This window comes from Telopea speciosissima, chromosome 6 (genome assembly GCF_018873765.1).
Source record: "Telopea speciosissima isolate NSW1024214 ecotype Mountain lineage chromosome 6, Tspe_v1, whole genome shotgun sequence".
Classification (NCBI taxonomy): Eukaryota; Viridiplantae; Streptophyta; class Magnoliopsida; order Proteales; family Proteaceae; genus Telopea; species Telopea speciosissima.
In genome coordinates this window covers 45,225,607-45,237,384 of record NC_057921.1, presented here as the reverse complement: position 1 = coordinate 45,237,384, position 11,778 = coordinate 45,225,607, and positions in this window count along the sequence as shown.

Below are 11,778 nucleotides of genomic sequence, written 5' to 3'. Positions count from 1 at the left end.
TCTATGCAGTTCGGTTGAAATTTTAATCGTTCAATAGTTCAAAATCCATTGACGGGGCTACAGGTTGTTCAAACTGTCCTTTGAGCCATGTAAACCTGATAGTTAAATTGTTTAACCATACTATATAAATATAAATCACGACACAGGTTCTTAGGAATAACAAAAAATATGTACTTCATAAGAATGTATATCTATATTAAATACTGGTAATTTTACTTCGTAACTTATTAAATACCACTGTTACAAATTTATTAGCCTATTATTAATTTGGGAGAGGATCTCCTATCTAGCAGCTTGGAAAGGAATTCACAAGTGGAACCCATCATAGCCATAAATTTTGGGGGTAGGGGGTGGTTCATACAATAGGGGAGAGAGAATGGGGAGAAAGCCCTTGATGAGTTCAGCTGTTGAAGTTAAAAAGGGTGATATTAAACATACTACATTCTATATATATTTCTACAAAATAAGGGAGGGTTTCCTACAAGGGCAGTGTAAGAAGGAATCTGCACACTACAACCAATGGGGGGTAAGAAAATGATACATCCATAGGGGCCCACATGAGACCCATATGGTAGAATAGGAGAGAGAAATGTCAGTGTGGGTCCCACTGTTTATTATGTGAGGAGGGTAGAAAGGAATCTTTACAAGGGCAGTGTAGCAATCTTTACCCATAAAATTAATTGGAAAATGTCCTCAAAGCTGGCAGCTTTGAAAGCCCCCCTTCCAATCAAAGCCTTTTCACAGCTACCTTGGGTTGGGTTTCACTTACCATATTAAGATATTAATGCATTGATGTGTTCCTCGCATCAAAATTAATATCCCTTTCTGTACATTGAACTGGATGGTCAAACCTCTGGTTATATAGCTTGACACTGTACTTGGTTTTAATACACTGCAAATCCTATGTGGGAACCAATGCTTTGCAGATACTATTTCAGAATGTAGATCAGAGTGGTGCAGTCTTTTGTACATAAGCTTAGGCAATGAACCAAGGTCATAAATCCTTGAGCTGGTTTTGAAGTCCTTATTTCATAGATAAGAGTAGACTGTAATTAGATGTTTGGCTTAGGTTACTGAGTACATGCTCTGAGGAGGTAATGTTCAATCCATCTCATTTTGAATTTTAACTCTGCTGTTTTTTTTCCCTGTTAGAATGTGGGTAATATGGAGCAGCTTCTAATCTGTGTGTTCTGCTTGGTGCCAACATGACATCTACAATATGAATGGCCACATTTTCTTTAGCCACTGGGGATTCGATGCAGCTAACCAATGTTTTATATTCCATCATATGTGGTTCCCTGTTCTCATTCCTCTTGGTTCTTTGCAAAGCTGATTTATCTATTGATGACAGGAAAAACAGGGACAACCCATCTGATGCACCATTGATAGCTAACTAACTACATTGCTGTTGAATGAATGAATGAATGATGAAACATCATTCACCCAAAAAAATGATGAAACAACAACCTAACACATCAGCCACATGGTGTCATTGTCTGGTTAGCATTACAGAGCTTATTTACTCCCTTACCCCTCCCCCCCCTTTACGTGTGATTAAGACTTGGGTTTAAGACAGTTGACTTGGTTTCATTGCCAATGTTTGCTTGATGATCAAAGGAGATGATATTGGTTTTTGTAATGGAATATCACCCTGAGGTATCCCATCTTCCACTTAGGATATCCTCCAGTCCAGTATCCAGATACCCATTCTTCTTGATCTGTATATGCAGGCTAGCCAATCACTGTCACCATCTTCTCCTTCCACACCTATCTCAGTTTCACCAATGGACTGGTGGTGACCACCCATTGTCATCCCATGTCTTCTCCATCTACTCCTCTCTGTGGTGATTACTTGTCACTGTTCTCATCATCTCCTCCCATTTTTCTTGGGTCACACCACACCACACCACACCATACCACACTGGTGGTGGGGTGGTTACCATGTTGGGAGAGTGGTTTAAGGTTTTAGAATTTAGGGGGTTTCAAATCTCAGGTGGGGTTCTTGTTCATCATACCTTCTTCATATGAACACAATTTATTAATGACAGGTGAAAAAGGCAAAATAGGGTAGCAAAACAACCCACTTTTCATCTCATATATATAATTAGAAAATTCGTGTTTCCACATTCTGCAGGCATGTTAAGAGTGATTCCCTCTAGAGCACATTCCATCTTTAGTCTTGAAGTCTTAGTCAAGACAAAGCTCATCAATTAGAACCCTTGGTTAGTTAGCTTAGGGATAGCTAACTCCCTCCCTCTTGGATTTGATATGGGTGGGGGCAGTGGGGTGGCTATCTTTGATCATTTATTGATTTAAAGTGGACCCAACATGTCTGGGATAAGGTTCTTGAGGTGAGATGACCTCTCATAAATTCTTGAAATGCAATTTTCTCTTTTAGGGTTCATTCATTGGGACCACCATCACATGTGAAGCTGCCACTCTGCCCTCTCTTATTGGGGAGTGAGGTGTGATAGTTCCGTATGGTTTGTTAATTGTACGGTTGCTTTGCTTCTGCATTCCAGAGTGTTGTACGACTACTACTACTACTACCACCCACATTATTAATTAATTATTGATTGGTTTCTTCAGACAAGTATTGGACCACCTTGTAGGTTATGATGTGGAAATTGATTGTAACTGTCTCATTAATATGCCTTCCTTCTTTGGTAAACCAGAGTACCTAATTGCACACTGTGATAGAACAATCAAAGCAGCCTCAAAGTTAGGGCAAGTAAATGCTGCCATACACTAACCTCTGAGATGATCTTTTTTATTGATTATTGGTTCCCAATTGGCAATGAAGTGAAAGGTGAAATCGGTTGGCTTTAATAGCTCAAAATAATTTTATTGGTCTTAAAAAACGGAAATGATACGGCATGTGTTTAATATGGTCGTTATTATGTAGGTAAAAATACGGATATGTATTTATTACGTAACAGTTTTGTATAGGACACCCTTAAACCTCAGAGAGAAGGGGCATGAGTGAACGTAAATTGGGATTTTTGTGTTTTACATTTGATTGCGTTCTTAGTTTTTTAAATGCAATGTATTTGAAGACGTATAATACGTGCCCTTAGAAAAACTGCATTTCTTTTACCGTTTATAAAGTAAAACACATTTTATTTAATAAATGTTTAAATGTGCGTATGATATGTGTATTTACTAAGTTCCTAACCATCAGATTGGTGTCAAAATAGTAGGGCTGTAAATGGATCAGATTCGACTCGGATAGTGCTATATCCGCATCCGCATCTGATTAGTTATCGGACGGATTCAGATAGTGCTAAACGGATACGGCCACGGATACGGATCAGATATTTTATCCGTTTACATGTAAATATAGCTTTTCGGATAGCTATAGCCTATCTGTATCTGCATCCGTTTAGCTTTTGGACGGATTCGGATAGTGCTAAACGCATACGGATACGAAAATGAATTTTGGCTATTCATTTACACCTCTACAAAATAGGTTATATAGCAAATAAAATGTGGTTACCGGTTCTGATTGGTATCAACAGGTTGGTTTGTTCGGTTTTCATTAGGCTTTAAATCGGTCATGTGCCAAATATTTAATCAGTCCTTGAAAATAAAATATGAGATTCATTAATAATGTCATTCAATTATCGGTGGTAATTGGTTATGGTTAGTCGGTCTTAATTGTACTTAATTGGTCGGTTAAATCAATTTTTATGAATATTCTGACCGATTGGTCTTAATCGGTCGGGTTTTAGGCGGTTCAATTAATTGGTCCTAATCAGTCAGTCTATTGGATGGACCAAGATTGACCGATTAATCCAAAGTTACATTTCTTAAAACTGAATCCAGACTGTTTATTGAACAGTTGGTTCGGTTTCGGTTTTATTCGGTCGGGCTTGGTTGGGTCTGTTGGTGGTGGGTTAAGGTTCGACACCCCTGCTGATATGACGTACCAAGGGTCTCTCATCTGCGAACCATATAGGTAATGGAACCATTCCATGGCCAATTCTGCTGGTCCCCTATAAATGATTGGGACCTCTCCTTCTAGTGAACTGAAGCCCATAATCAGAGGGCTCTGAGGCATGCATCGGGCTCTTCTTTGGCAAAGGGGTGCGCTGGAAGATGGAGAGAAGGATTACCAGCTGGGTGGTGCGCATCCATCTCGCCGTTGGAACGTCACCTCGGTGGACATCTTCCAGTGCATCCCTGCGTTGCAGAGGAGCCGGATCCTCTGAGGCAATTGGATGATTGGATTTTATGGGTTGGACTATTTTTGAGAAGGAATAGGCTTATTTGAAAAACAATCGCATGAATTAAATGAGTACTTTGGTAAATTTTGACCCCTCCTTAAGAAAAACCATTTTGCTGTAGGCTCTGTTTGTTTCAATGTAAAATGGGCGAAAAGCATAGTTTTCAAAACTAGAGTGTATTTGAACAGAGAAGCTGACCGGTTTCAGTTCAGGCTGATTGAAAGAACTGTAGTTTGTACTAAAGGAGGGAATTAATTACAAAAGTTTAATAGACAATAATGAAAAAAGATAAAGTTATCGTGGATGAGAACTCATCAAGATTCAAGAGAATATTTGAATGGATGCACATTGCCTTGGCAGGAGGAAAAATGATGTGGTAACTTTGATTGTTGGATATTTAGAGAATGATTTAATTAATTCATATGTCAAATTTCAATCTCAAATTCAATTATTTACCCTTTCTATCTAATGCTATACCCTCGTCTGTATATTTTATACCATGACACCCATTATAGTCCTATATCAGAATTTTGCATTTTATATTTTTTCATTTTGTAAATATTAAAAAAAACAGTTACCTTATCACAATAATTGCAAAATTGGCGACTTCCAAAAATTACTCGTTTTGTATTGATTATAGACCATTTTGATTTTTCTAGATTGAAGGGGGGGGGGGGGTTTGAATCAATGTACTTTTAAAAATTTCTGCCATGGTTGCAACATTATTGTCCACTAATGGCTCTGTTTGTGTAGAAATGCACTAACCCTAACACACTGCATTTTCGGCATCCACAATTGCAACTCACTGTATTTCAGTACTGTAATTGTTTCTCACAGACTTGCCGGGGTAATCCCAAGTTTACCAGTCCACCACACAGTCAATTCCGACACACATCTAATCATAGTAATAATCACATTGTCGTGTGCACACCCATCCCGCTACCGCATAGTGGCCAAGTCTATTGGACTATGCTCACTCATATTGTAGTCAAATAACACACAAATTCTACAAATATAGACACAATCCTCCACACCACAGCATGTACGTGGTTCGACAATGTGCCTACCATCCACGGAGTAATACACTAACTAGGGTTTCATATTATACCAAATATACGACACAATTTTGACTGCTCCTACAGCCCAGTAGATCCTACCTCTGCTTTTGACAATGCCATGTTACTGTCTTGTTATACCCACACCTTGGGATATAATTAAACATTATTTCTTCTCGTGACGTGTAGATACCGCTGCCATGTATGCTGGTGACCTGTTCTTCATGATGGTTAAACCTAGTTACAAAATTATTGACAATAATACGGGTTTGCCTGTGGAGGAAAGATTTCTCAACCGCCAGTGGGAAAAGTTCGTTGATAGTGACTTTGTTGACTATCCTCCAAGTACCAGCCCGGGAAGCGAGGATTTTAGGAGAGAGCATCCTGGACCGTCGCCTCAGTTGGACACTTCGTTCAGTGATGAGCTTGGCATTGCGGTGGCGAAGCTATTCAGGGTCATGGGTGATAAACCATGACAAGGAAAAAGTAAGTTCTAGCCCTCAAGTTTTATTATTTATTCTTTCCTTGGTGATCTCGAAGTGTGGGTCAAGGCCTGAACCGCTCGAGCTATTTCATGTGAGAGGGGAATATTTTAATTTCAGGTCCCACTTACCTTTGAGAAGTACATTGAGGACTTATAACCATCTCATGTGAACCCATCTTAAAGTGGGCTTTTCCTTAATTAAAGCTTGTGGGCATGCCCATTTAACTTAAGAAGCCATTTAACTTGTATGGCCCATTTCACTAAAGGCCCATTTAACCCTATTAACCCAAGGATGAGTTATCCCATTCACTTACCCACATAGAACTAATGGGTCAACCCATTAGGCCCTCATGACCCATTTGACTTGAGGTATCCAAATACCCACTTGTTATAAATAAGTCCAAGAGGGAGAGAGAGAACATTTACTTCTCATTCATCATTCTCATCTACCCTAAATGTGGAGGAGTAAAGAGGAAGGAGAGAAGGAGGGAGAAGAGTGCAGCAGCTTAGTGGGAGGTTAGAGACCCCACCTCTTGGAGCCTCAACGTGGAGCTTCTACCTTAGGGTAGGTAAGCCATTAAAGCTTTCTCCCTTCTTTTATTTTGATTTGGGATTTGGAGAAATGTGAGAGAATTGGTCTAGGGTTTGTCTTAGAACCCAAAGGTTGATTGGAACCCTTAGCTGTGATTATTGTGGAGCTATTTCACTCCATGGCTAGTCCTAAAGCTCACAATCCCTCTCAATTGAAAGACTTAGGGTTTCTACCCTATTATGCCCTAAAATAGGATTCTCGATGCTTTTCCTCTTGAGTTCTTGGGATTACATGGACCTAATGAGATCATAGGGCCCTACTGAACTTAGGGGGAAGCTTTCTTGAAGCCTCCTTACCCTCAAACCCCTTGGGGAAGGAACCCCTGATGAGAAACCTTTTCATTTTTGGTTATGCAGGTATGTGGTTTTACATACGGTTTCAGTACCTACGAGAAACCACCCTGAAACCATCCTCCTGAGAAAGCTCTGTTAAAGTCGATTTTAGGCGTGGTTTCATGTTCTGAGACAAATCACCCATAAAACCACACTGGGCAGAGAGCTTCCTGAACCCCTGGTTAGCTAGGATTTACATGTGGATTCAGGTTTTGGGTATGAGACCACCCATAAAACCACCCTGTCTCTGAAACCTTAAACTTAGCTAAATTATGAGGTATCTTTTGGGGATTCTCCCCTTTTATATAATTAACCCTGTTATCACTTTTCCATTAGGTTATATTTCTCCTTTCTTACAACGTGTTACTTAACCTCGGCGGCAACCCATAACTTGAGACATAACACATACGGTGAGTGGGTTTGGCTGTTTGGGTTTGATTTTATTATTACATTGTATATTATGTCATCATTATAAATTATTAAGTATGCTTGCGTATATTGCATACTTTTATATATGATTGTTATGATGATTGATTGGAGATGCTTTACTTTGATGGGTCTCGGTGTCGGTGGGTGCCGGTGCCGGAACCCCGTATACTATATATATTTTTATGAAGTAATTATGTTGAATGTCATGTTGAATTGTATGCGACGTGCCGTGCTGGTAACCGGACACTAAACCAAATGAAAAGTTGATGCACCCGAATTACCTCTCGGGACGATAGGACTTGCATGTAGTATATTTACGGTTAGGATTTTACACCCTTATGCTACGACCCTTACCAACAGGGATTTATGTGTTGGATAATCAGTACACCGGATTCTGTGGAGGGGAGAGAGACCAGTCATGGTAGTATTGGTTATCGAGGTCTGCCACTGAGTGGTCTTGGAGGCTTCGATCGGCGTAGGCTCCCTGGCGATAATTGAGAATTCATTGTGGTGATAAGATAAGTGACCCACATTGTCTTCCGAGTTGTCACAGTAGCATATACCTCTGACTTAGTTGTTTGTTAGATGAAAAAATAGAATTAACATGTGCATGCATCATTGGACTATGTGAATTGCATGTTTGTGCATCCCCATCACCTCACTGGCTCAGTGGAGCTAACCCCCTCGTGCGCACACTTTTTAGATTATGATGCAGGTGGCGGGTATCTCGCGGGACTTGGAGTTCAGCCCTCGGGATACAATGAGATTGGTGAAGAGGAGCCGGGAGTTGTGTTCGAGGAACATGGCGGCGGTTGTCCTTGTGATGATTGCGCCTAAGGGCCGTGAGGATATTCGGGACTTGGTCCCTTTTTGATTTACTTTTGGGGCTTAGGCCTGTGTTGAAACATTTATTGTTATACCCTTTTGATAATTATTACATGGTCATTGAAAATGTAACTAACTACTGTATTTATCATCTAGCCTTTGAACATCTTGTAACTATTTAATTCTATACGCTTCCGCAATACTACTGATCTTTGGAATGTAATATTCTTTTTTCCTGCATTCTGATATTATATTGTGTTAATATTGATTATGATTGTGTGTTGGAATACTGTGTCAGTGATTTGGGTGATTTAGTAGGATGACACCCGTCGTCCTAGTCACCTTTTATATTAAATTATATTCCTTGTCTGGAATAGAGGCGTGACAGCGTGGTATCAGAGCGTGATGCTCTGCACCAACCACAGTCTTGCGGACTTATGATTTACTTTATACAACGAGGGTCTAATTTAAAAGCCTTCAACAAGAATAATTGAAATATGTGTGTACTTTAGAGAGAAGACAAGTGAGGGTGAAAGCCGGTGATAATAGTGAATAATAGGAACAATAGTAGAAGGAAAAGATATATGTATATATATTCCTTAATTTTCAGCTGTTTAGTACATTGTTCACAAGTCCAAAAAGGGGAATTATAAAATTTCAGCTGAAATGATAACTGCGAGTTCTTACAACCAGGGAAGAAAAAGAAAATGCTAAATAGTAAGGCTAATAACTGGAAGTTCCAAGGAGAAATATGCTAGAAAGGGTTGGGAGTCTATAAGTCCATCTCATCATCACTGCCTGACTCATCATCGGTCCCTTCATCATGAAGATAGGAATGCATGTCGTGCACCTGCCTCCCGAGGTTCTCAATGTGCTGGTCGGATACATCTAGTCAGACATTTACACCAGCGAAGCCCTGAGTCATGTCAGTGCTCATCTGACCCAAGACCGCAAGAATCCTATCTATGTCTGACCCTCCTGGAGCAGTGCCTGATGTCGAGGCCTTGTGTGCAGCTGGTTGAGGAGGAGGCTCCGGTACCTGAGGCTCAGGCCCGTAACCCTCTACTGGGGGAATTGGTTCCCCATCACTGTATGTGTCAATTGTAATCTGCATCCTCGCCACTGCATTGCGATCTAGAGGTGGATCTTCAGTTAAGTCTTGATCCTCCCCGCCCAAGTCAACCCCGAAGTGTAGAAAGATAGTTGTAAGCAGCCTCCCATAAGGTAAATCTAAGTTCTTCTTAGGATTCTGCCCAACATGAGCCATGGTGCGCATAATGATGTAGGGTAGGCAGATTGGTATGCCCTTGTAAAGATGATAGGCCACATACCCCACAAAGATAGAAGGCATGGTGCGGTGACCTGCTATGGGCACGATGTTGTGCTGTACAATTCGGCTCAGTATCCTTGGAGACTTCGCAAATGAGGTTTTAGGCACCTTCTTCTCAAATGCCCCGTGGGTAAGCTCCTTGTATAGTCCTATGTAAGCCTTCCGCTTGAGGAAGGAATAATGGCTCTTTTTCGGTGCACTACTAGGGGTGTCAATAAAGCCCGGCTGGCCCGAACCAGCCCAAACCCGCCCTGCGCCCGGCCGGGCCCGACCCTGATTTTTTGACCCCGAGGGCGGGTTTGGGTTTAGTTATAGTCGACCACTGGCGGGTCGGGTCGGTCGGGGTTTAGATCCTCGGCCTAGCCCGGCCCGCCCGACCCGACCTCACGTATTAATTATAGGTATATAATATTACACACACATATATATATATATATATATATATATATATATATATATATATATATATACTTAATATAAGTATTTTCTTGACAAAAAAAAAACAGAAGAGAATTATGCAGAGATAACTACTAGCTTTGTCATCATCATGAAGTGGGAACCCATAAAAAGAGTAGATCATCTACTATTTTGATCGGGACCATAGAAAGAGTCAGCGACATGATTGTTATTTAGTTGTAGCCCCTATAAGCTTCCAGGCCTATTGAGGGGACACGATTACAACGTAGAGAGAGAGTTTATACACACGCCATTTTTTCAACATATTTATTAGTTGTCCCATAGGTTGAGATCCTATGTTACAAAAACATGGTCTAATGAGACACGTGGACGGTGCCATAAATCAAGACCAACCCGACCCGGCCCGACCTGGCGGGGTCGGGTCGAGGTGAGAGTTTCTTGACGGGGGGGGGGGGGGGGGGGGGGGGGGGGGGGGGGGGGGGGGGGGGGGGGGGGGGGGGGGGGGGGGGGGGGGGGGGGGGGGGGGGGGGGGGGGGGGGGGGGGGGGGGGGGGGGGGGGGGGTCCCCAAACACCCACATTTAGGATACCTGCTAGCTGTGCTGCTGTGAAAGTTATAGTAACTCCCTTGACATATGAGATAATTCTATAGTCTCTTGTGCCCAAATTCTCGGTGACCAGATTGGAGTAAAAGTGATGGATGAGCTTGGGGTAAAATGGTTCTGGGAGATTGAGGAGGTTGGTCCACCCCAATGCATCATATCTCGGCCCCACCTTGTAGGCTTTGAGATCATCCAACACTACATCCTGTCCTTCCATGATACTCTTGAGGCGGAAGTAGTCTCGGTAAAGCCCCTGTTTCTCTATGTCTCGAAACCACAATGGATCCAGAACTATAGGTGTACAGCTTGTTCAGCCCGTGCACGTCGTGTCCTTGGGGCCATGGATTTTGTTAACCTGCAGCCAAAATCAAACATGTATAGCAGGTTAATATATTGAATGCTAAGGCATGAACAAATGAATAAAGTAAGGAAATGAGGCTTAAACTTTAGTCCTCGATTTTCCCCTTTCAAGTAACTAAATTACAACAGGATTTTAAATTTGAAAGTTCAGATTTCTATCGATCTGTGGCCTAAGATGCTAGGGAAATAGGGAATGTATGGCCATTGTGGGGGTGATTTGGTAGATAACAAAGATCTATGGTTATATTGTACTTAGAACCTGAAATCTCATACAAAATAGCAAGACCAAACAAGAAGAAAAAAAATTATATATGGCTTTATTGGTATAAAGCATGCTCAAAATTTCAAAGGAAATTTTCAGATGTGGTGCTTGGAGTTTACATCATGATAAACAAGTAACTATGTCTTGAGGCAATTAAATTAGAGGAAACTAAGCATATATATAGCAAAAAAAATTGATTCAGATTTGACAAAAAGGAAAACAGAAATTTCGGTTTAGACTTGGGGTTGGGAATTTGAGTAATGAAAAACAAAGTAAATATGATAGTGACAACCCAAATTAGTACAAATTGACACTATATAGAAAAATCGAATTCATTTGGGGCAAAAAGAAACGGAATTTTTCGGTTAGGGTTTGGGATTTCTCCAAAACCCAACCCAAATCCCTAATGCAGGTGCAAAATCGTGGGAGATGCCTCATATAGGTTGCATATGGTGTGAAATCGATTAGGAGTGGGCTATAAACAGTCTATTTTACAACAAGAAAGTGAAACCCCAAGTTGCCATAAACAAAAAAACGCATATTGGGGCTTCTCCATGAGAGAAATTGATGGGAGAGAGAGAGGGATCGATAGAAAAGGAAGAGACCATACCTGAAATCGATCGAGTGCTATGGTGGAGTGATTTGAGTACCAAAATCTACCAAGAAATGGTGGAGAGAGAGAGGCTACGGTTGCTCCTAAGGTTCTCCAGAGCCTTTCAAAGGTGTTTTGAAAATAGAACAGTAACCCTTTAAGTCGCGGGTTTTTAATTTTTAAGTTTTGGGCCATGTGGTTTTACCCATGGTTTTAGTCTAGTTAAACCACCTGTGAATCCGCACTTAACAGAAGCTATTTTCTGGGTTCTGTT